Source organism: Nilaparvata lugens, chromosome 2 (assembly GCF_014356525.2).
Source record: "Nilaparvata lugens isolate BPH chromosome 2, ASM1435652v1, whole genome shotgun sequence".
NCBI lineage: Eukaryota > Metazoa > Arthropoda > Insecta > Hemiptera > Delphacidae > Nilaparvata > Nilaparvata lugens.
Genome location: NC_052505.1, coordinates 40,203,320 through 40,226,600, shown reverse-complemented (window position 1 = coordinate 40,226,600; position 23,281 = coordinate 40,203,320). Strand labels below are relative to the sequence as shown.

The 23,281-nt window shown below is 34.9% G+C and overlaps 1 protein-coding gene and 1 long non-coding RNA gene across 5 annotated transcripts in view; both read left to right on the top strand.

Moving 5' to 3' along the window:
- Positions 1-4,568: 4,568 nt before the first annotated feature.
- LOC120349880 lies at positions 4,569-9,325 on the top strand. Its single transcript, XR_005570481.1, has 2 exons — positions 4,569-5,487; positions 8,787-9,325. It is a non-coding gene; the product is annotated as an uncharacterized LOC120349880 (long non-coding RNA).
- A 5,470-nt stretch (positions 9,326-14,795) lies between these two features.
- LOC111046291 (paired box protein Pax-5) overlaps positions 14,796-23,281 on the top strand; it is a 160,126-nt gene continuing 151,640 nt past the window's right edge. For all 4 annotated transcript variants that reach the window (XM_022331805.2, XM_039421213.1, XM_039421216.1 and 1 more), the window contains exon 1: positions 14,796-15,531. The gene's annotated coding sequence lies outside the window, so the exon portion shown is untranslated. The remainder of the gene's footprint in view (positions 15,532-23,281) is intronic.

Sequence of the window (23,281 nt, the reverse complement as noted above, 5' to 3'; positions counted from 1 at the left end):
AATGTAGGTATATATTTATAGTTTTCTATCATATTGACGTGAATATAATATTCATAATTTTTTACGTGAAAAGTATAAAATGAACAACATTGAGAGAGCTATAGGGGAAACATTCAATTGGATATTGGATTTCGAAGAGCATACAATTACCTGGAATTTGACAAATCACACAAATAATATGAATCAAGTTTTTTGAAAATTCCAGATAACCAATATTTGAGCATTAGGGAATTAAAATTTTTAATTCTCCTATTATCAAGTTGTAATTTATTACAAGTTATCGATTTTTGATCCCATATGGATAGTATCATAGAGAAACAATAGCATAAGTGTTGAATGAAAAAGACTAAGAAATTGTCTTTTTCATTCAATATGAATAATTACCACAATATCAACTTCTCAACTACACAAAAAGTGAAAATAGCATAAGTAGATAACCCATGGTATAGGGTGTTTATGTCGCAACTTTTACTGTTATCTCAAGCCGATAGTCCACGTAGTTCTTCCCCGTGAAGCTGTGTGACGCTGGTAGTCTCTCATATTGTGCCGTTCATACACTCTTACCCGGTCAAAACAGTTCAAATGGACAATAATCGACAGTAATCGACTTGAGATAACAGTAAATGTTGCGACATAAACGCCCTATACCATGGGTTATCTACTTATGCTATTCTTTCTCTATGATAGTATTTCGTCTCCTTAGTCCAAGTCCAAACTTGAAGTCAATAAACTACTATACTTTGAACAAAAAACTATTACAGCATTATCACATGTACCAAACATAAAGTTCCTGTAAATTTTAGTAACCACCATTTCCTGTACAAATTTTCCTCCGTGATCCAATGAAATCACATTACTCGAAGTTCACATGAATGAGAAGAGAAGAGTTTCTTTTTTGGTGGTCAATTGAGTCGTGGGAAGCGTCCAGCCATTCACTGAGAAATGAGTGCGTATGTCAGCAGAGCCAGTGATTGACCACCGTAGTGTCCTTCAATGAACGAGAGAGTACACTGGTTATTTCTCAAAGAACATCGATCGAAGTCAAGAAGAATCCTACTAGCTACATCACAACATTGTCGATTGACGTGGCTCAATCTTATACCCAGACCCGTTTAAAATTTCATTCAAGTTTTTTAAATTTGTCATTTCTGAGTGTAAACTCAGATGAGATAATTTTGAAGTCTTTAGCTCACTCGATAGAATGCGTCACCTGTTGGAAGGAAATTTCAACCAACTCAATCATAAATCTTTCTCACTCTTTACACCTGCAAAAATAAATCCAATAGGAAAGAACTATTTGAAAGTGTAGAAAGCTATCATTTGGGTCTTTGAAAAGACTTTCCATGAAGAAATAAAAAAAATTTATTAATAATGTTTTAGATCTCAAAGAGAGTTTAGAGCAATTAACTGTTGTGCTCCTCTAATAGACTATTGTAATTACTTTGAAGTCAATTTAAAATCATCTGAAACAACAAGATCGTTAAATTTTCATAATAATGCTGTGATACTCCGATCGAAAAAAATCGAACACACACGGGCTGATTCCGTTCGAACTCAAGAAGAATATTCCGGGACAATCTATAGTAGAAATTCTACGAGTTGAGTGGTATAACACGACATTTGAAGGATATATTACAAAACAGCTGATTACAAGAGGACTTGATTGGAAAATTGAAGGGAAATTAAAGAGAATAGAGTGATGTAGATTCAAGATTTAATGTTGAGATGCCCTTTATATCCCTACCGAACAATATGTATGCATCATAAAATCGGGATTATGAAAGCACGAAAATCAACATTATACCATCCTCGTTCTGAAGATAATATGAATACAAGCGAAGAGTGCACAGTAGCAATGATCTCTGATTCGAATCACGGCGCCGCTTATCACGGTGGTTCTCTGTGTGGAGAAGCGAATAAGTAGTTTGTAAATAGGTATTTACGAAGATGTGTTTGATATTCAGTAGCCGTGTATGAATAAAAGTAAGAGTGCGCTTCCTGCATCGTGTTAGCGGTGGGGAGGGGTTGAAGAGGGGGGAAGGGTTGTAAGGTAATGTTAAACAGTTTGTAGCAGCGAAGACGTGTTGTCGTTTTCATAAGGGTCGCCGGGTTGCCGTAGCTGCCAATAAGGCATTGTAAGCAAAGTGGTCGCAAGTGACCCGAGCGGCGGCCAAGTCAGCATTGCAGAAGTCTATCTGTGCGGCATCATACAAATGAGCCCACAGCCTGCAATGCAACCCACAACCCTTCTACGCTGGTGGCCAGCTCCTAGCTGCTCTCGGTATTGTTCTTATTCCGGCAAACCTCTTCTGGCGCATATTTGAGCTACTTGCTAATAGCTTTCTACCATATATCTGTGTATATTCATACCACATTTATTGTCTTATCAGTGGAACAAATTCCAAATACACGAGCTTTATTCCAATTTCATGAGCAGGAGGATTGATGCATAATAACTTTATGCATTTAATTAACTTTATACATAACTTTATACAATTAATTAATAACATTATATGAAATAATGACTGGTAACTAACTATTCATGAATAGGGTGGGGGGAAGGAGTTTATAAGTATCTTTATACTATAATGGGAATACTCTACTGTAATGCGGATAGCTGTATGATTTTGGATTATGTATGCATTTATTATTAGAAAAAATGGTTGATTTTATCCAATGAGGGATAAGAATATTGGTATCAATTTTATCATGTTGGTAAATTATGGTAAATTAAAGTATGGTAAATTAAACTTGAATTTTAAAACCACTTATGAAGTGAAATTGCACTTCCATTGGTAGTGACGATCGTTTCGACTTGTTGTGGCTGTGGGTCATCATCAGACTCCAGTCACTACCAATGTGAGTGCATTTTCACTTCATGAGTATTTTTTAAATTCAAGATTTATTTTATGAAAAAATATATAAAATACACTTATATTTTCTTGGGAGAGCTTTCTGGAGCAGAAAAAATAGGAAAAAATATAATCCTCAAATCTTGAATTGTTGATTGATCATGGGAATTACTCAAGAAGATCTGTAAATTTTAAGAGGGAGAATATTCAAAATACTGTTGTTTCTTATAATATATATTTTATATCTGCAAACTGTATCTAGCTACATTCATTCACTACAAATGTAAAAAATCATACTGCTTTAGAGAAGAGAGCTTATCATAGAGCAATGAATGTCAATAATAAAAGATGAATGGATATTATGCAACTTGACATTGTGTTGAATCACAAATAAATAAAGACATTTTTTTATTGTCATTGAGCAACTTCGGCAATAGACAAAGTCAAAACTAATACTAGACATTATACAAGGCAAAAGGATATAAGTTACGGTAAAGTAATTGAAATTATGTACATATTTAAACACAAAAATAACTACATCTAAAGTTATATCTAAACTAATCAACTAATAGAGTTACAATTTATATTAGATATTCATTGTTATTCTGAAGAAATCGATCAACTTAGTCCCACCTTGATATGTGCAAAAAAGTAAGTTGAAGTGTAGTTCTGCTTCTCATTTTCACATTATTTGAGTGCGTATACTCCAGGAAGAAGCATCGTCTTTTCAAGTGTCTACTGTCTCTTCCTTAGCAACATTGACTAGTATAGTATAATACAGAATGTTATTGTCACTAAGTTTCCAAGAACAAATGTTTGTTTTTGCGCAGTCTGTTTTACAACTATTTACACCGTTTACGACTGGACAGATTATTGATCTGGCAACTACCAAAGTCATAATCTATGACCTCACTTTTTATTTTTCCAGTTTCCTTTTTCAATTCCTTGTTATAATCTCACAATTGTAAAAGTGAATCAAATTTTATTGCTCGGTAACAACAAAGTGGCTTTTGTCTGCTTGAATGTGATAATAATCATGTCAATCCCACTTACATAATACGCGTAGCTCACAGCACCGTCATTTTCGTGTCATTATTGTCAGGATTTATTGTTTCTGTGTGAGTATTGTGAAGAATCAATGGAATACAGATTATTTTGATTGCACGCCTATTTCAGTTTTGTAGGGGAATTCTAAATTTCTCATATGATAGAGTACAACTGAATTGTGAAGTGAACTCTGGAAAAAAACAAAATATCATTTCATACGAAAAGTTAGTTATAGAAAAATAGTATAAAAAAATTGTATCCAGTTCCAGGAGTGACAGAATAAGTCGCAAGTTGATAGCTCTCACTGCAATTATTCAATGTATTCTAAAAATACTAGATTAACGCAATAAATGTATATCAATTGTCACGATATCCTTCTTTTCAAGGAACTAAAATTGACAAATAAATTATAGGAAATCAAATTATAGAAAATAGAAATATTTCTATCATGAGAAGCTGTTGTAAACCAATACAAGACCTAGCTAATATAACTACTGCTATTATCTCACCTTATGTTTATAATGTTTCACTATGTATCTTATCTTGTATGTCATTTATATATAATAATGAATTTATTGTGCACTCTTTCCCATATAGAATTATTGTTGTGAATAGGAATTATTAGAAAACTAACCTCATTTAGTCAACATGTTTTTAAAATATGTCAAAGGGGCACAGCCTCATAAATTATTTACCTGTCAATAAGACGAGAAGAATGTTCTTTATTTTTCATATTTGAATTTATAAAATATCTTGAAGATTTTGAATTAGAAAATATTGAAAGACAACATGCAATAAAATAAATAAATTAAAGTTGTGTTTACTCACCGGTATATAGTAGTTGAATAATAATTGTGGTTATAAGCAGACAATCACCTGTCAAGCGCTTATCTTTGTACCGTTATTATCAAAATTAGCCTCCCTTGCTATTGCTTTATTTTCTTTCGTAGAATTAAAATGTATTTTTTGTAATTATTTTTTATTTCCTCGCACTTCACATCACTGTATCACATGGCTTGTGCCAATGTTATCGTAGGTCAGTGATTCTTGTAATCACCACGTGAATGTGATGTCTGATAAGGAAGAAGCTAGCTTCATACGGTATGTTCTAGTGATAAGAGGTTCGACTTTTGTTTGAATTAAAAAATATCCCGGTTTCAAATTTATGTAAATTGCTGATTTTGAATCACTACATCTGGGAACTACTTTCTTTATTTGCAAACGTCATTGTGATGAAAGCCATTTCGAATTAAATCAACCTATCAGAAGCCCGGATTTATTTATTCAAGGGTGTATGAACTCAAGTATTTTCAAGAATAACCACTTCCCAGATGATCATCTAGCGGTAAACAACCATGGTTGAATGTTCCCCGTTTAACTGTTTTAAATGTTAAAGTAAATGTCTCAAATAATTGTAAATCAGCACCAAATACCGTCTCTTATATATATTTTTGATTAATTACGGAGTGAAGTGGAATATTATAAAAAAATTAAGACGTCACCGAACTTAGCCGCCGACACTCTGCCTGTGCCACAACGTGAGCGATCCATATCCGAGGTCCAGTCAATTTTCATCCGAAGACATCGAGTGAGTAATTTCATTTCATCATTTTGTATTGGGCCCAATGCACAGTGCAGTGCATCGATAAAATATAACAAAGCGCTAACGACGAATTATTTGAAACTGAGAGTCTCCGACAATACATGAAATTTGTATTAATTGTAATCTCATTCCTTGCTTTCCACACCAGCCCCCTGAGTCTCAGTCGCTCAAGGCTAGTAATTAACTTATTTTTAACTATTATCAAATCTCTCCAATTCAATATCTGGACTTTGTTCAATCAAATATCCTGCTAAAAACTTTAAATATAGTAACTCTTCAAATTATCATCACAGTGTTGAATGTGTTGTACACATTAGACTGTGATTTTTGTATAAAGTGTGGATTTTTTGTGCGCATTATATTTGCAGTTTATTATCAACTTATAGCAATTCATTTTATCCCGTGTTTGGCAAACTCACAAGGTATAGTTATAAGACGAGCAAAGGTCTCCCTGAACTATATTCTTGGCTGTGGGAGTCAGCCGGAAGTGTTGAGCTTATTGATATATTCGCAAACGCCACGTTACACCACATTCCATCATTTGTGATTGGATATTATCTTTATATTTTTTTGAGTTCTATGAAGACGGTGTAATCGAGTTGAAAGGAGAGAATAACTACCTCCCAGACCGATTACTCCGGACTCATTCCACTCTTTCTTTGTATTGGCTTTCCTGCTCCCGGGCGGAGGTGAACCTCAAACAACGTGGAGATCATTACAAGAGGTAACCCCTCAGGAAGTCCATTACAAGATGGCTTCACAACGAGGAAGCCCATTACACAATTTACAAAAATAACAGTTAAATGAACAGTAGATGAACCAGCTGTAGATGTGTGTCATCAAATGTCACTTACGCAACATTTTTGCTGGAAACTTGCTTCCCAGAAAGTATACCCATCCTCAAGTGTATACATTGTCTGTGGCTGCGAATAATACCTTTAAATTGTCACCTGCTATACGCATATACCGTGAGGTTTGGAGTGCGAGCTAGTATCACAGAGGAGCTCAGCCAGCCCAGTTTGACGCGGTCCCGTTCAGTCATCCCGGACGAGGACACTGCTACAGTTCCAGCTGTACATAGGCCGGTTAAGGCCCGGGAGTATCCTCTAGCTTGTCTTCAATCCTGCAAAAATACCTTTGGTCCTCAATTATAAACAAACGTCTCCAAGTCTCCAAAGTAAGCGCTTGCACGTCTACTGAGCAGGCATATAGAAGAGACGAGAGCGTTTTAGAACGAGAGACCAGGGGGAGGAATGTTTCGACATACTATAATGCTAGCGTATACAGTTGAAGACTAACTGACAGTTTTATGAAGTTTTAGGGCAATAGTGGAAATCGTTTAATAATCAAAAACTTTGCAATAGTGAAAGCGGTCACCATCGATCAACCGTTGTAAAAGATGAGAATTTAAAAAAAGTAGTAAAATTTTATGGAAAAACATTTTCCAGTATCGTGTTCTACGCCTACCTGGTCGTAGTGTAGAAAGGAATGAAAAGAGACGTTAGTATCTAGAAGATAGCAGAAGCGTAGAAGAATTCTGTATATAAGAAGCACAGCACTTATATTATTTGACAAAGAACCCATCAATGAAAATTAATTGAAAGGTATTGGGATGTTTTGAGATGCAACTTTACTGTTTGATGTTATTCTCTGAACCAATTCATCTTTAGATCAAGCTTTATTTGAAGCATCTTCAAATATGATTATCAAGTCTCAATAGTTTTTATAGAAGGTGCAATCATTAAGAATATTTCATATTCTCTTAAGGAAAGGTTTAGTTCCATTCATGAAATTATCAATGGAGGATGATTCGAATACTATATTCACTGGTAAAGTATTCTTATTCAATGATCGACGAGCAAACAATAGTGAAATCTTCCTTCCACCCGCACCAATCCACGGCCAGTTAATACTTGAACATTAAATGTGACTGTAATGCTGGAATGACAACCAATAAAATCCACCTATATTAGCGAGGTCTTTTATGTTGGAAAGGCAGCCATTTGTTTTACGGTGAAATGTTTAGTACGGCGTCTGAGGAGGGAATCGCGAACAGAATGGAAATAATTTGCGCTGTTTCAATGTTTATAGTGAATGCAGGGTACGGATAAGAGATTGCCTACGGGCCCTGCGCTATAACCAACCCCATGGACTCTAATTAGTCCATTTTGTAAACCATAAACACGAGCAAAAACCGTCTGAATGACCCGACGGGTCAGATCTGTTCGACGCCGCAAGAGCAGCAACTGACATCGGCTTATTATTCTCTAGTTCAGACGTCGCTCACACAACCCTACCACAAGTTCCTTCGAATTTTGCGCGCTTTCAACTCTCCTCGCTGTCATTTAGGCTGCTACAAGCATTTCCCTGTTGTAGTTTTCGCGTGGGATCTTTCCTTTGTCTAGGCAATCTCGAGCAGCTCCGTTAAAGTAATCGCTATATTTACACAAAAAATCTCAACAAATCAGTATTGTCTTCCTTGTGAATTTAATAACTAAACTTGAAGAACCAGTTGTAGAAAAACGCTGTGAACAGCTATCATAGTAAGATTCGCTACAAAATGTCAGCATTCCTTAGAAATAACATAAGAGATCCCCATTTAATTAGTGCTGACAGTTTAAAGTGAATATCACTATATACTTTTCGTCCGTGTCTATTTATTTAGTTGAGACTGGTTGATGGGAGAAGCGTAACTGAAGAACTGGGCTACGAGGATGAATAGGATTTGCAGCCTCTTGTAGCTGCGGCGTGTATTTACGACGCTGGCTTTACGAGATTCCTGTTCCTCCTCTAAGCTAATTCAGGATATTTTCAAATATACAAGAGAACATTGGCAGTGACTGAGTTTCTCATGTAAAATTACGATTTTTTCTAGGCTGGACAGTTGAAAAACAGGATCTTTGAATAAGAAGTTTCTAAAGAGACTCGACTCTAGTCGAGAGCATGTGTTTTCAAATGGTGACGTCGCGGATGTAAGAATCGATAGAATCGACTGGTCTGAGTGTCACCATTTGGAAACACATGTTCTCGACTATAGATAGAGTCGAGTCTCTTCTCGACCTGAGTGTGAGTTTATATCAAGTGTACAGTGTTATTACAGTGTTTAAGGCACACCAGTGTTTAATGTTAAATCTAGGCCACAAACTCAAGTTCTGTAGTAAATTTGTCAAACTCTTTAAATAAGGATGATATACTGTATTTTCATCCATAATGAATGAATGACTTGTGAAGATGTCTTGTACTGGTCTGAACTATTAATAACATGTATTTTTTCCACAATGCAGGTTCTGAACGACAGCATCACCAAACATATCGAACAAGATGAATGGAGGAGGGAGATGCCGATGAGCATTATAGGATCTAGTCGATTTATCGCCAGGCCATGCATAAGTACCATACCAGGACCAAACAGAGACCATCTCTAGCTATTTTAATTGGTAGACGAACAATGAAAAACAAACCTGGGACGTCATAGATAAGGAGCTCATGAAATTTCAACCCCTCATCTCAGCCCATACAATAATCACACCACGGAAAAAACAAAGCACTCCAGCGGTCTATATCCAATACTAAATTATAACGCTGGAGACTAAAGCACAAGCTTCACATACAATCACCGCGGAGAGCGGACTGGAAAAAAGTTGGCATGCAAAAAGTGGTCGCTGATCGCTGCTCGACTCTCGTCTGCTTTTTAGCACGATTGTGTGCGCTTAACTAAATAATCTCTTTAAAAAATACGGCTGAACTGCCTTTGTCCTACAGTGATGACCGAAGGGCATTTGTTAAATATTTAGCTTGATAAATCATCCTTTATGACATCTAACAGCCTATTAATTATAATATTTTTTCATAACCTTACTAAACATCAACTCATTTTGTCTCGGATGGGTGATCGTAGTCAACGATCTATAGCTTGTGTCATTTGCTGGGTAGTTACTACTGTTGGTTTATACATAAATGGATCTGAAATTCATCACTCAATCATATTTTTTCATTGTACATTATTTTTTCACTGTACTTTCAAATAGAAAAGTCTTTGAAACTGATACCAATTCATGGAATGTACGTGGCGGATGATAATGTGTATTCAATGTACACGACCTGGAGTTTTATGATGATGATTTCATTTTCCTATCAGCTATCTCATTGTTGTTTTCTTAAGGACTAGACCATATTGGACGGTTTTTTCAGGCGCCAACCCAATCAGCCAATCTCAGAGCGTCTCAAAACGCCTGAAAACACCTAATATGATCTCGCCCTTGAAAAAGCCCTCTGATAATTATCATTTGGATACAGAATGTCAAAAAAATCACAACAAAATATTTCAAAATTAGAATTCAAAGTGAAACAGGACATTTGTTTAATTCCGTTAGTTTCTCAAGTTTTAGAAAATTTGTTTTTGTAATATTTTACATTTGGTGAAAATGGTACAGGAACAGAAATGCATGGATATATTGATTTTATCGATTGAAAGATTGTACTATATATCTGAAGACTTATAAAAATATTTTATTTTCCACATGGTGACAGAGTGTTGAATGGAAATAGAAAATTCTATGCTGGAATTGGTTAATCACGAATTATCATTGCCCTTGGAAAACTGATAACTTACAATATTCACAAGAGAACACAAAAATACCCGTATTTTAGTTTCAGATGTCTACTAACCTTCAGATTGTATGCATAATATGTCAGCAGCTTCAATGGAATCGAATTCAAGTTTACATAAAAACAGTCCCATTATAATATTAAGGTTGAACATCAAAGTGAATAACTTAAAGGCTCAAAATAATTTCAATAACGCTCTATTATAGAATTATAATAAATGTCACATAGATGTGGAATTATCATTCAACTGAAAATCACCAATGAGATTTTTCCATTGAATTTGAATCTATATATTATAAAAGATATTGTAAAACCGCTTTTCCATCTTGCCTATCCTACAATTTCTTCCTAATTTTTCTCTTTTGTTCCTGAGTCCTAGCAAACTGCACTACATGAACTAAAAGTTATGTATTATTTTTTACAGTTTTTTTCATACATGGGATTTTTCTATGTGATTTCCAATTCGAATAATACTATTTACAGAGGCAACATTTGATATTCTTTGAATTTTGAAAGTGATTACGAATATAACTAGAGATAAACACAACTGAACACTTCACTATCAATTACAATTTGGTTTTATGTGTTCACTAATAATATTGAGGTTGTATAACAATCAAGTTTTTAATGATGTTGAATAGGCAATGAAGTGGTTGACTTCTCGCTTCAGTGCTAAAAGTTTTTTTGGTGTAAGAACTATCAGTGTTGATAGGCAATTATTCCTACAATAATAGTCAATATCTATTGCGCGTAATGAGATTGATGTCTGTACGAGTTGTTAGAGTACTACTTCTGGAATAGTAGTAATTAAAAGTGATTCGAAATGCTGCGAAAAAAGACAATTTCTAATCGGTTTCCTAATTCTTGGCCACATCGTTTTATGTTGGGTGGAACGCCTTTCTCTCTTTGGTGGCTGGTTGATCAGCCTCTCACTTTTTGCAGCCGCGCACCCACTGCACTGCGATGGGTCGCGTTCGCTTTCTCTCGAGCCGCGATGACCGCGCGACCCTCTCTTTCTGTCAAGCGACTTTTTTGGATTAACCAGCGGTATAGCTGCAGTCGCCTATTGTCACATTTTTACAGCCACTAAAAACAAATCCCACAGCCGACGAGTAGAATCAACGAAAATGTTATACAACAACTGGAGTAACAGTGACGCGCTACGGTTTCACCGTAGAATTATTTGCGATACTTTTTGCAAACAATTGCAATGATTGAATTCTGTAAGTGAAGAAATGAAGCTTTTGTATTGAACAAAATAAGTAACTATGCTTCACTTATTTTCCAATACACAGGTACGAAGTTGCATCAATTGAATTGCCTTAGTGAACAAGACATTTGTATCAAATCTTTATTTGTCCCAAAAACATAATTACAATGAAAATGGTTATGAAAGAAAAATTTAATGTACAATGTAAAATAGAAAATGAATAAATATCATCGAAATAGATTGAATATTTCTGAATTAAATATTTTATGTTAAATCTTTTATAAAATAAAAGAAACTGAATCAAGTTAATCACCAAGTAATTTATTTATAATTAGTATACATTGTATTCGAACCCAACAGTTCCGTGCCTACTCTGGCTACCCATATGAATGAATGCAATTCCCTGCAAGGTTCGAAAAACCTCAGCGCAGAGGCTGAGTGTTCAATGATCAACAATACAAGAGAATACAATGCTTGACTTGTAGAATCTTTTGATTTTGTTATGTTTCCATGCAGCCTATATCTATGTATTCTTAAAAGAGAATGAGATAATCTGACTATCGGAGTAAATTCACCATTGGTGATTTTTCTCCAAAGGTTTGTCCTCTCCACATTTATTTGACATCAAATGAATCTAAGAGGGAATGATTCTGAGGGAAGACCTGTTACAAATAGATATATTCATATATTTTTTCTGAAGCTGAGTGTGATGCCCACATGAGCTCCAGGCTTGTGCTCGGTTAATGAGACGGCTGGTGGTGATGAGAGAAGAGTGCAAGAATAGTGTATAGATTAGTGACGTATCACTATAATTCTAGTGACGTATAGATTAGTACGTAAACGCTATCGAGCCAACCTGCTATATACTATCCTCGAGATGAGTGTACCTGCAGCTATAGTCACCTAGAAACGATTTTCAAACTCATTGACCGAGCGAATTGAGGTCTAAGATTCAAGTCGACGGTTTGGCATTTCTCTGCTTAAATGTTCATATGTTGCGCATTTACGGCGAAACGCGGTAATAGATTTTCATGAAATTTGACAGGTATGTTCCTTTTTTAAATGCGCGTCGACGTATTTACAAGGTTTTTAGAAATTTTGCATTTCAAGGATAATATAAAAGGAAAAAGGAGCCTCCTTCATACGCCAATATTAGAGTGAAAATCAGACTATAGAGTTATTCATCATAAATCAGCTGACAAGTGATTACACAGATGTGTGGAGAAGCCAGTCTATTGCTGTATTTCCATAATAATTATTATAGTCTATAGTTTCAATCAGGTACTTGTGGATGAGAATACTGCGTGAGGTCTACTGTTCACAGAACTACTAGTAAAAAATGATATTTAGAGGAGTCGGCTGTTGAAATGCTCACACTTCCAACGGCAGTTAGAAAGCGCATGGATTTCAACTATAAATCATATCGATAGCTTTTCAGTGCAACCACGGAGCCAACCATTTAAGATTCATTATAAGATTATACCTTACACATGCCAATCCATATCTTTCTTCCAACTTCTCATTTGAACGACTGGTTGGTTAGGGTTTTCGTTCTAATTCCATCTATTCCAAAATTGTTTAGCTTTTGAAGTAGGTAAACTAGATAGCAGGATTTTCTCTTAGAATGGACAACTCGTTCAGTAAATTAGGTGTCAAACAGTATTAAACTTTTGTCAAATCTCCCTTGTACATAACAACTGAGACAATGGTCAATGGGAATGGAGTTCATCGACTTGCAGGTAAGTGGCCACTTCTATTTAGGGAAACAAACTGTCCGTTCTCAAACAAACCGGCAGTGACACCTTCAATAGTATTCCGCTTGAAGAATTCTCTCAGTACCTGGGAAACCAGGTAGTAGCTGTGGCCTACACTATGAATACATCGTTATTTAAAGTGAATAATAGTCAACATTATATTACTGAGTATGAAAGACGCTCAAGCTATGAAGGAACATCCTTCACATAAAGTTGAGGTTGAAAACACCAGTCTAAAGTTAGTTTTCTGCCGTTATTGCAAAGGGATTGAGAATTGAGATGTGAATTCCAATGTAACGTGAGTATCCAATATCCAGTAAGTTGGAAAATATTTCAGACGAACATATTTCAAATCTTCCTGTAGAACTTGGATTCAAAAATAAAAACTTGATGGCCTAATAAAACTTCCTTCCAAACATTCAGTTCATGCTGTTATTGCGGCGTCATTTGGTATTTGTGATCAACCCTAAAAATACAACACAAAACAAGCAACCTTTAAAGACAACGCATTACTTATAAATCTCTAAAAATTCCAACTAGACCCATTTTTTATACTGTTTTCTATGATCAACCTCTTGAGTATCAACTTTCGATGTCTTATGTGATTTTTCAAATTTCATCGAAAGGATATAAAATAAATCTATTGGACCACCAAATTTGATTCTTTTTGCAACAGCTGAAAAATACCCATCCATTTCTATTTGATTGTGTTGATTTGTATTCAATCTGTGAAAAACATGTTTATAACATATCAAAGAACTAAAAATATGAATTTAGAAAGGATCCAATTAAAAAAAAGTGAGATTTGTAAAGAATGTATTGATAATTGCTGGAAAACATGAAGAAGCTTATGTAAAATGAGTGATATGATGAAGAATCTTCAGAAATAAGAAAATATGACTAGAATAGAGAATAACAATAGACCTAATAATAATATAAATGAAGATAACAAAGGTTCAGAATCTGTAGAGCATGCTGATGAATTGTATTGTGAATAAAGTGCTCTCATGACACTTTGAAACACTCTCTACTAATGTAATCATCGAGTTTGTATGAAGCCCAAATGAATCAACGTTGCACTTAGGCAACAGGGGTTACGTGTTACCCCTGTTGTCTTTCTAGGGTTAACCTTCAAAATTTTAAATTGATGTATTGATGAGCATTTAGTTTTCGCTCTTAATAAGTGAAATTTTGCAGAAAATGGTGATATAAAAAACATTTAATTTATCCTAATTTTGCAACATAATGAAAAAGAGAAGCTCTGAGCTACAGTATGTATCTTTTTTGTATTGTATCTGTTTCAAGTAACTTTATAAAATCGCAGTGGAATAAATGAATTATTCTTATAATTTATTATGATTAAATTGAGAGCGAACTGGGTCGCAACAAGCATCTAGTCAAACGATTTCAATTTCAACGCTCCATTGGCAACGTTCAAGAAACGCTTCAACGCCAACGGCTTTCGTGGTGACAGCTGAGGCATAGACGCGTTTTTCCGACTGACGGTCGTCCGATGAATGGAAGAGGAGAGCGCCTTCTGGGAAGCCCTGAGTGGGGGTTGATAGGTGGAGAGGGAGGCTATGCCCCACTGGTAGGAGGGGGGGTCTACCTGTGAGTGCTCCAGCACAGGTGTGCATGGTGGGAGTGGAGGGGGCACTTGCTGGCCGTTCCGTATGCTTGGACTGGCGCTGAAGCGTGTTTGGGGTATCACTCCAGTGCATCCACGGCGCTACGGCAGCACGCATCATCGGTGGACCTTACAGATTCAATGAGTCACTTTATCGGTGTGTGATTTTCGAGTGCGTATCTCTGTGACCGACGACCTGTTGATGACACTTCATGCGTGCATGCCGTCGCTGACCACTGTGTGCTCAGTTGACACGCTTCAACTGCACCCCAATATCGCACCTCAATTCATACAAACAGTTTCCACAAACAACAAACACAACCCTAGCTAAAAACTACCTACAACTAGAATATCCCCAAGTAATCTCAATCTCACATCTTACCAACGACACAACTAGTGATTAATATTCTGATACCCAACAAACCTACCCCATATTTCCACTCAATTCTTCAGTGATATCAAGTTCAATTAAATCCCAACATCAAGCTCAATTTTCACAATTTTCAACCAACTCCCTTTGATCCTCTATAGTACTCTATAGTACACCATGTTGTACTAAATCTCATTCAACTATGCAGTGTTCTTCTCTCCTACCGTATTATCACCTCTCATAGACAGTTTTTAGGAAAATAACGTGTATAAACTTTGTTTCAGTTGTGTGTCGTGTAATTTGATTTGATTTTGGTAAAAATTTGTGTTATGTTGTGAATCGTCGAACAATGTTATTTCGGTGACAATCGTTGTTAATTCTAAGACTGAACGGATATTTTGTTGTGATTGTTGGCGAGTTTCTAAGTGCAGCGGTAGAGTGCCGCGCTCTTGTGCAAGAGGTAAGTGCAAAATTATTTATTCATCAAGTGCTTGTTGATATGAATCTTCGAGAAGATTCAAACCAAAGACTTCGGTCTTTTTAGATCAATCAAAATTTCATAACGTTTCCAAGAGTTTGTGATGAAAATTTGTTGGAACTGGAAAGTTCTCCATCGGTTTAATACATTTTTTCATCTTTCATAGAAAGTATAAGACATACTTCACTAGTATTTGAATAAGCTACATTCAGTGGAGATTTAAACGGTGGAATATCACGTGAATCGATGAAATATGGTTAATATTATCCAGAATTAAGTTAAGTTTCATAATGATAATTTTTTTAATTGTTCTGAAGTTCTCCAACCTCAGATCCTAATCAATAGTAAAGTTTCATGTTATAGTTGGAAAATTTCCTACAAAGCAGCTGGAAATCAAAATATAACTATCAGAGACAAAATTTGATCAATTTGAAAATATTTCTATTTCAATAGAACTTGCTCTGAATTTAAATGAATACAGTATTTAGAACACATTGGTTTGAATAATCTTGAGGGATTCCTGAAAAATTTTTATTCTCAATAAATTATTGACTAGTTAGCTATTTTTTTATCTTAGTTACATTTATAATATACTTTTATTCAGGTATCTAACAAAATGAAAAGCTCACGCATGAATTACTTATTTGTAGCCTATCATGATCTAGAGATATTTCGAAGAAAAATCTTCTTTTGAATTGTTTAATCTCTGCATGTCAGAAAATCGTTGATAAACTGATAACTTCTAACTTTTGAGAAAAAAATGAGAACTAAAACGTTAATAACTTATCAATATTGTTGATCCCAGAGAAACCAAGTTCCTATAGAAATTTGCAAAAGTACAAAATTTGGAATATCATTTTCATGCAAGAGTAATTGGGAATGAGAAGTAAAAACTTCAATCCAAATTTCAACTATCTCAAGACAACATGCATTCTGGAGTCTATTGAAATCATGTTGAAAATCTAGTCGAGAACGATATTTCATTTAATCCAATTTTCAATGAGAGCCCCATGTAGGTTGCATGTTGAACACTGTTTCTTTCACTTTTCAATTATGACAGAATATCTCGGCTGCGCGACAAAAGGCAGAAAACCAGTTATGACCCATCAAGTAATTTAAAATGACATCAGCTCATGAAAAAGTGAGAGAGTTTGAGTTCGAAAAAAAGGCTCGCAAGTTTATTTTGAGAGGGACAGAAAATAAGAGAAGAGTCGAAAAGAGACGAAGAGCGAGGAGGAGGAAGGGTACTTGGATGAGCAAAGGGATTCACAAGAGGAAGGTAAAGTAGAACTAGAATGATAGAGGAAGAAAGAGTGAGGGGAGAGAAAAAATTGAAATAGTGAGAGAGTAAGAAGACTTCTCTAATGTTCATTCGTGACTGACGCCGCATCGGGACATTATTGTGTCCTTTCAGATAAAAATGAAAATATTTTTAATGTCATGATGCAACCGGCGTACATTTAAACTTCTTCCGTTGTGATTTTTCTCTGTACCAACACATTTCCGTTGCTTGTTGCGTTTTGTGAGCAAAATGTTTCGGAAAGTTTTCAGCTATTCTATTGTACTAGAATTTGCCCTAATATTCATTCTTTTCTTATCCATCTCTAATATTTCTATTTGAGGCTCAACCTAAATTGATGCTATACGGAGAACGATTATAAGTTGCCAATAAAGTAGACCTTCAACGGACCGAATGATTAACGCTATGATGAACCCTCTTTTCAAGATAATACGCTACAATGCAGTAACTGCCAAAAATAACTTTCATGACACAACAGGTCGGTGAAATATCTATAAAAAATCGTGTGGGGTCTGATTCATTGCTACTTGCTTACATGATTCGGAATTCCGATATTATTTATTATCAGAGCAATCATTAAGAATATCAAAGATTAGATAGTTGATAAAAGAGCACTTACACATTATACGAGAGATGAGATAGTGAGGTCCACGTTATTATCGCAGTACTTGATTGACAATGGTGTTACTATCCTTTTCTATCATTCGACAAAGCAGATATTGCTTTTTCTTTCTAGCTTTGCAATGTTGTCACTTTGCCAGAAATATACTATTTTTACTTCTGACAGTGACTGTACAGATGTAAACAAATCATCTTTATGTCTTTATGTTTCATTTTGATTCTAACAAAATACTTGAGTAGACATCAAGTCGCATAATTTATTTTAAAAATTTATTTTTATTTTTTTTATAAGTTACCGTATGAGGAATACGAAAATTATACCTGAAATATCATTTTATAAGTTGAATATCGGGGACCTAGCTTCGCTCTGGAGTAAAAAAGCATAACAAATTTATTACGTAAGGAGAAATTATAATAAAATTCATACATAAATGTTCAATCAAATCACAGTAAATTGAGATTAATTCCCAGAAGAATGCAAAAATTTCCCTCACAAAGGCCCAGTTGCACAAAAGCTGGTTAAATTTTAATTCTGATTAACTCCACGTGAACCAAATCAGAGAAGACCATTTCAAAAAGGTGGATCTACTGGAATTAATCAGGATTGAAAATAACCCGGTTTTTTTGCAACCGGTACTAAGTACCAGATTGAATGATTACAAAAGTTCAACAGCTGAGTCATAATTCTGACACAGTCCTACACACATGTACTCGCTCATTCACTTCCATCACCAACAGCCGACGAAATAATTAAGATCAGCTGTTTTTCCAAGGATGAATAATAATTATCCTTTTAATGTCCTTCAGCGAGTTTTCCCAGGGATGAGACCTAGTCCAATCTAATTTTTATATTATAAACCTACTTTGTTCTGAATTTCGTGAGAATGGTGAGCCGTTTTCGAGATCCGGTGAAATACAAACATATAAACATCTAAACATCCAAACATCTAAACATCCAAACATCTAAACATCCAAACATCTGATCATCTAAACATATAAACAGAAGTTGCTCGTTTAATATTATAGGGTAACTTTGACCGTCCGTATTCACAAACAGGCCTCAGTTACCGGTACCAGTGTAAATATTGAAAGGCTATTTCAGAATATTATTTCCACTGAAATTATCTCACTTAAAATGTGATTTCTATTTTGCTATTACTTCTAAGAGAAATTAAAATAGAATACCTACAGGATATCTTAATTTCTGTTGATTTAAAGTTAAGATTGTTCTATAAAAACTAGCCGCCCAGATTTCAAGTGTGTGTGAGAATAAAAATCTGATCTTAGGTAAGCTTTAAATGAAATCATGAAAAGGGGTATTTCATTGATGAATGTAATATTATTTTACATGAAATTGGTTATTATCAAATAAAAGAATGATCAAATGTAATGGGATGATTTGAGTTACGGCTATATAGAGTACAGTGTTTTAGTACAGTCTGTGGCAAAATGGAGTCACATAATAGAGAATCGGCAACCATGTTCTCCCATCTTTTCCCACTGTCATTATAACGTGAACCTCACTATAGCAATGAGTGATTGAAGTCGTTGATAAATGATAGAGCCTTATGAGGAGAGGGTGATTCTGTGAAATAATGTGTTTGCCATGAATACTGTCGGGTGGTTTAGCGCAGGTGGTCCGCCAAAGCAGTGAGCTGCTTCCGTCGCAGAAATGTTGACAATGAACTTTAATTGCAAATCGCAGGCGGCTGTCTGCAACTGGAGACGTCAACCGCAGTTATTGTTGTTGTAGTCGATGTTGTTGGAGTCTTCTCATTCCCAGCCCAATCATCGGTGGCTGACTAATCATCCACCTTTCTTGTGTTATAAGCGGTTTCATGTTTCTCAGAAAGGTGGGCTGATCTCTCCCTAGCTAATTATTATATTTATTCTTATGATATTATAGGATGGATCTCAGTGAGTAGTCATTCCAAAACGTTCAGATATCGTTGAATTCTTGCAAAAATATGACTTCAGTGTGAATGGAATTGTTATTCATTTCGACAAGAGAGAATATTGAATATGCCAGTCAACTGTTTCTCTTCGAGGATGTATTGATTTTTATCCATCACAGGGACACTTAGGAATATAATTCAAAATTACTTAACGCATTCTGTATAAGATAATTATGTATAAAATATTTCAAATCATTTGAAATTTTCATTGAAATATACATCATGCTATACAGAATGCGTTTAGTAATCATGATCCTAAGTATCCCTGTGATGAATAAAAATCAATACATCCTTGAGGAGAAACAGTGTTGACTGGCAAATGTGAACAACGATTACTCGATTTCAACTATAGAAGTAATCAACCATACAAATGCTATTATTTTAACATAGTTACTATTGGTAAAGATTGTGATAATTCTCCAATTAGATTTTATTGTAGAAGAAAGTTAAATTCGGAGCACATTCAACTTGTGACAGTGACAGTGACCAGTGACATATTATTGAGACATTTGAAGCAGTATAGTAGGAATCCAATCTGATCTATTTTTGAATAGAAGTGGGGAGGTCCTATTCTTCCAAATACTTTTGAGATCCTGGAATGTGAAGTGATTTCATATAGTTCATTCAATTTCATTGTTGAGTAAAAATGATTAATTTTCAATCTTGAAATACCAATGGCAAAGCCCGCTAGAATACTGTTTTCATTATTGATGTGGGCGGGATTTCATGTGATATTTCACGGTGTATTCGATACTCAGCATTCCAATCTGATCAGAATACAATCCACATTGTTTCTAAATGTGCGCTTCTCTAGCTCATCTTGGAATCGCTATTCCTTTTTCGGGAGTAGCTTCAGATTCATTGCTCGTTCCAGAACTCAATATGAATTCACATTCCTTTGAAAAGGACTAAAAAATTGATCAATTGAACAAATGACATAATTATTCTATTGATTATTTAGACATCTAATTATTTTATTTCAAACGTGACTTCGTAGTCTACTTATGTGAGAAAAGCTGAATGTCATGTGATTATAATGCATGCTCCCTGACAATTTCTCTAGTAGATGTCTCATTCAACTGTCTTGATAAAGTTCAAATTTAAATAATGTACAGTATTACCATCTCCTGTCAAAAGGTTGGGAATAATGGAATATAATGATTGGTTATCATCCTCTTATAAAAAAAACTAGAGCTTATACTATTGTGAATATTTCCTATTTTAGTGATAATAATGTGAAATATTTATTCTATGTTTGCTTCTAAAGCATCTAAATTTAAAAATTTACTCTGTGAAAATAATTAAGGACTGAACATTTTGTGAAGTGAGCTAGAAGAACTAGAAGACTTAACCTACTTCGGACTATGTGTAACCTTATCTAAATTTGGGAGACGAATAGTATGAGGTCACCTTATTTTTTTCTCCCTATCATTTTCATGATTTACGTATTGAATGAAGAAAGAAAGTGAAAAATATTTTACAAATAATTACTATCAAGTGAACCACACTCGCCAATTTCTTTCAGCAATGAAAATCTGATAACAAAAATAAAAACACCAAATCAACAAATTTATAATAAATGGGTGACTGAAACGAAGGAGAATATTGATTCAATCTTCAGTAATTCGTCGACAAAGCTTGTTATTGAATGTGAGGAAAAGAATGAACACACTTGTGTGCATTGTTGTTTGGACGCGTAATGTCAGCCGTGGGTTATTTAAAATTTCAAGGTTCCCGTATCCTGTGATAAGGGCTCAGTTCAATTGCACAGCACAGGTCTACTGTGCAGCTCCCTTTGTTTCCGATAACCAATCCAGTGTGCGCCATTAAAATAGGCTGGGATATGGCTAAATTACTGGAGGAACAGGTGTGCGGAGTTGTTTGATAGCTATTCAGCCTTTTCTTTCAAGGTTATTGCAAAATATATTTTCATCTCGCCGAAAATTACCAACACTTTCCCACGATTTGGGAAAAATGTTTCCTGTGCTAACTTTTGCGACTATAGGCCTACTAACTACTATTATTACGGAGCAAAATTGAACAGATTTTTCCAGTAGCTCATCGATTTAAAACTTTTTGAAAAAAGGAATAATATGAGCTATTATAGGAAATAATTCACACTGTATTTCATATTTTTATTTATAATGCAGGATGCATGTTCTTTTTCTCGCTACTGTATGAGTAAATTGAAGTGGGTTGAAAATAAGAAGGTGTAGTGACATGTAATTTATAATGTAATCGAATCCAAGCATCCTTCTGTAGGTAAACTTTCATTTCAAGTGTGATATAGGTATTTCAGAATTGGATTGGAAAATTAAATATAGCAGGTTTCAAGTAGACTATCAAATTCTTCAATTGATGAGATTGATAAGAAGTGGTAATATGAGAATAAGCTCAAAAATATGACTATTAAAAACAGTTTTATAAGAATTGTTTAATAATACAATCTTATTGAAGCTAAATGAAATTGGAGAAATAATTGATACCATGGAGTCATCACTGATGGTTACTTGGGTGGCTGCAACGATTGAAAAAGCAGGTGTGAATAGAAAAAATGTGGAAAAGGAAATAACTCATGAAGTAAAAAGTAAATTATTGACGTAGGCCGTAAATGTTCCACGGTAATTCCTCTTTCAGTTGTGTTAGCAATGCACTTAATGTTCTCTAATAGGAAGAACGAAGCCTGTTGGCATTTCAAACATCCATTTTTTCAACCAGTCTGATTCGGATTCCAAGATAGAAGTTGCGTCGAATTTGCAAGAAGCAACCTTATCGATAACGGGCGTCTTAGTTTCGAGTTCTAGTTTAATTGAGGGATGGAAATGATTCTTCTTGGTTCTAGACAGTAAAAATGTAGGTGAATAGATGAATTAGAAAAGTACATAGATTGAAGTACTCTAGTTTCACTGGTTCAACGTAGATTGAACTATTTCTTCTCACTGATTCTAGGTTGATATTCTTCACATACTTCGTGAGAGACTTCTAAGAGAGTATGTCCTTTATATCATTTGGCCTATAATACAATATACAACTTGAAAATTCATTTTTTCAGTAATAAACTGCTATGCAATAAGAAATATAGAAAACACTGAAAATATGTTCAATGCTAAATTCAATGAATGCCTGTACCTTATCATCTCTCATATGGAAGCCTTGTTAGATCAAATTAAAACTAGAATGTTATTTAAATGTTTAAAGTTGTTGTTGACCCATATTATCCTCACTGATGAATATCAACTATAGTGAACCGCGCCCAATGAAGTGTTCCTACATCAACAGGGCAATAATTGTTGTCATTAATGCGATAATTATATTTTTGTGAGCGACAATCATCACCTAGCAACTTGAAGGGTTTCCACTTGTAGTTCATACCTATCAATAAATTTCGTCTTCATTGGAATTAATCGGATAAAGAATTGAATGAGGTAAAATGGTAATAATGGTAGAATTTAGTGCAGATAAGTTATTGGTAATTGATGCTCTGATATTCATAAATGCCAAGATTCCAATTACGTATAGAAATTTTCAGGAGAAATTATAGCTAAGTTACAGGCAGCAACTCAAACACATGTCATCCATCAACATGCAAGGAGTGATAATGCGTTGATTGTCCACGTATTACCACGCGTTCAGAGGTGAAATAATGGATGTAAATGCCTCATATTGCAACTGAATGCAAAATTACTGTGGGGGTCGACTGACTCGGTAAGCTGTTTTCGAGTATGAGCTACGGGGCTATCAAGTAATAAGGCTTTTAAAGGGTTTACAATTGTAGAAGGTAATAGGAGTATCATAGCGTTGTAAATTTTCGATAATAAAAAGAGAAAGAGCCAATGCATCGAGGTGACGTCACGAA